Source organism: Marmota marmota, unplaced genomic scaffold (assembly GCF_001458135.2).
Source record: "Marmota marmota marmota unplaced genomic scaffold, marMar, whole genome shotgun sequence".
Lineage (NCBI taxonomy): Eukaryota > Metazoa > Chordata > Mammalia > Rodentia > Sciuridae > Marmota > Marmota marmota.
In genome coordinates, this window is record NW_025999942.1 from 10,238,469 (window position 1) to 10,241,792 (window position 3,324).

The following is a 3,324-nucleotide window of genomic DNA, read 5'->3' on the forward strand; positions in this document are numbered from 1 at the left end:
TGGGGGGGTGGGGAGGTGGAGGAACATCAATTGCCTGTCAATCAGCAAGATCTCCTGAGTAATGCCTGTCAATCAGCAGGACCCCTGGCCAATCCTGGAGTTCAGCCAACTCCCCTGACCAACTCCAACGGGACAAGGGACCCTAAAAACACCTTTTCCTGTTCCAAGCCCTTCCCTTCCTGTTGTAAGCCCCATAAAAGTCCAGTCCAGTCAAGCTTCCACAGAGTTTCTCCTCAGACCCTTCTCCTGTCCATTCTGTCGGTCTGATGGAGTTCTGCCTGGGAGTGATATCTCAAATAAAGCATCAATCGGCGGTCCTTTTTAAATCTGCCTCCTTTGGTCACTGCCCGCCTGGCCTGATCTGACAGTTACTAGCTTCTTTCATGTTTCAAGGTTCATCTGTTTTATCATGTGTCAGTATTTCATGCCTTTCTATGATTAAACAACCTTCCAACATACGGATGCACTACATTGGGTTAATCTCCTCATCAATTCATGGACATTTGGATTGTTTCTACTTAAGAGTTTGTTCTAATGAATACTGCTATAAACATTTATAAAGAGGTTTTTATATGGTGACATATTTTTCAATTCTCTTCTTTATATACCAGAGATATAATTGGTGGGTCATGTGATAGCAATTTTTCTTAAGTAACTGGTAAGATTCTAGGCTCATTTGAGAAAACTGCCAATGAAGCATTTTCCAAAGCACTTATATCATTTTTTTGTCTCCACCAGCAATATTTAAGGGATCCCTCTTCTCCACCAGCACTACTTGTTTTCTCTCTTTTAAATTTAGCTATTTTTTTGTGTCTCATTGTGATGTTGATTTGCATTTCCCTAATGATGACTGATGTTGAACATCTTTTTACCTCCTTATTGGCCATTTGTATCTTTTATTATTGATTTGTAAGCATTCTTTATATATTCTGGATTTGACTCTCTTGTCAGATAATAAGATAATTTCTTTTATTGCCTTACTTTTTTTTTTCCTGGTGCTGGGGATTGAACCCAGTGCCTTGTGCATCCTACGCCAGTGCTTTACCACTAAGTGTCTTATTTTTTTATAGTGTCCTTTGACTCAAAGTATTTTTTTAATGAAATCCAGTTTACTTTTATTTTGTTGTTCATGTCACATGTAAAAAGACCTGAGGTCATAAAGATTTATTCCCCTGTTAAGAGTTTTACAATGTTAATATTTACATTTAGCTTTTAAAAACTAGGCCTGTGATCCATTTTGAGTTAATATTTGCATATGATGTGAAGTAGTGGTTTAAATTCATTCTTTCTTTTTTAAAACATAACTATCTAGTTATCCCAACATCAATTGATGGAAATATTTCTTTCCTTACGAAACTATCTTAGCCCCCTTTTCAAAAATCAATTGACCAGTGATGTAAAAGTTTACTTCTGGGCTCACAATTGTATTTCATTGATGGGCTTTCTGCCAGTACATATATGCCTCTTCCATGGGAAAGAGTTAAGAGTTAGGGCTGGAGATGTAACTCAGTGTTAGAGTGCTTACCTTGAGTTCACAGAACCACAAAAGAAGACAGAAAGAAAAAAGCGGGATGGGAGAGTCTTAAGAGCCAATGAATGATTTTTCCACACCTTATTCCTTTGCTTCTTCACTAATAATTCTCTGAAAAAAAGCTACAATCTTAGTCTGGCCTCCAAAGTGGTGGTAAGATGGAGAAGGGCTCTGAGTGAAAGCATGCTGGTTTGAGTGAGGTTAGATTTTTGTTGGAATTTTCTATTATCTGAAGGTTGTGTACTGGCCCATCTTATCAAATATTGCACTATAAACGACAATTCCACAAAGAGTAAGTATGGAGTCCACAAAAAAAGTCAGGAGAAGGGAGAAGAGAAAGTGTGTTGGACAAGTGAAACCTTAGATATAATTCTAAATCCTCAGGGCTTTGAGCTAGCCATTATTTTGTATTCTATTTCTAGAGGAAGCCTAGGAAAATTGGTTAACTTCTAATATTAACACACAGGACTACTATGTCCTGGATACTGGGGTGCTAATAATTCGGTGTATGAAATAGCATCTCTACCTTCAAAATTTCACACTTTAATTGGAGAGAAGATGCATTGGTACATGTGAACAGAGAGGTCCCCTCTTGCTTAAGAGACAGTAAATAAATAGACTAGTTGATCTGGAAAAGAAGAAAATCTTTTGAGAAGTAATTTAAGAAGAATTTGGGGGCTAAGTTGAAAAAGTCTGTGAGTGATGAGTCTTAACTAATATTTTTCAAGGAGTACAGAAATATTGAAAATTTTATGCAAGGAAAATAATGCTTTTGTGAAATTAATCTTATGTCAGTAACATCAGAAGCAATAAAGGCAATAAGGCAGTTCTCATTCTTCACATATGAAATGACCACTAATGGTAGCTCTTTTGTGTATCAGAGTTGCCTTAGCTCACCACTACAATCTTAGAGACCTGACAGTGCCAGTTACAGTAGGCCCTCTCTATCTTCAGGTTTAACATTTGTGAATTCAACCAACTTTGAATCAAAAATATTTTTAAAATATTGTCCATACTGAACATGTACAGATAATTTTCTTGTCATTTCTCCCTAAATTTTACAATATAATAATTATTTAAATAGCAAGTACAATATAAAAGATACTTTAAGTAACATAGAGATGATTTAGAGTATATGGGAAAAGATGTCTAGGTTGTATACAAACAACACACCATTTTATAGAAGGGATTTAAGAATTCATAGATTTTGGAATCTGTGATGCAATCAGAAATCAATCCTTCACAGAACCATTGAACGACTGTAAGTTACCACTGTCATTTTCTAAACTACAAGCAAACTATGTGAATATTGAAGTTTTCTGTGTTGGGTATTATAGTGGCAGTATGTTCAATAATGTAAGGTATTAAAATGGTCAAAAATACACAGAAGGTAAGCTTTAAACTTTTGGATTCTTCAGTCTTACAAACAGACTCCAGAGACAAATGGTAGAAATTAATAGTGAAGGCATTGAAGAATCAACCATCTGAATGTGGCTATTATAAACTGTTCTGAGGGAGAGTTAGCAAATATTTTCCCAACTGCCAATCCTAAGAAATATGCAAATAGAATCCATGTAAGTGAATGCAGCAGTGAACCTGTGTCTCTGTTAATCTACAGAAAAATGAAATAAGCCGATTTTAAATTTCTGAAGGAGTCTTAAACCACCTGCTAAGTTGTAGAATTTAGTTTTTAAGATGAATACTTGGCAATGTGACACTTCTTTCATAGCTTCACTTGCTATTTTAATAAATGTTCACAAAGCTTTGGTTCCATCTTTTGAAGTGGAAATAGC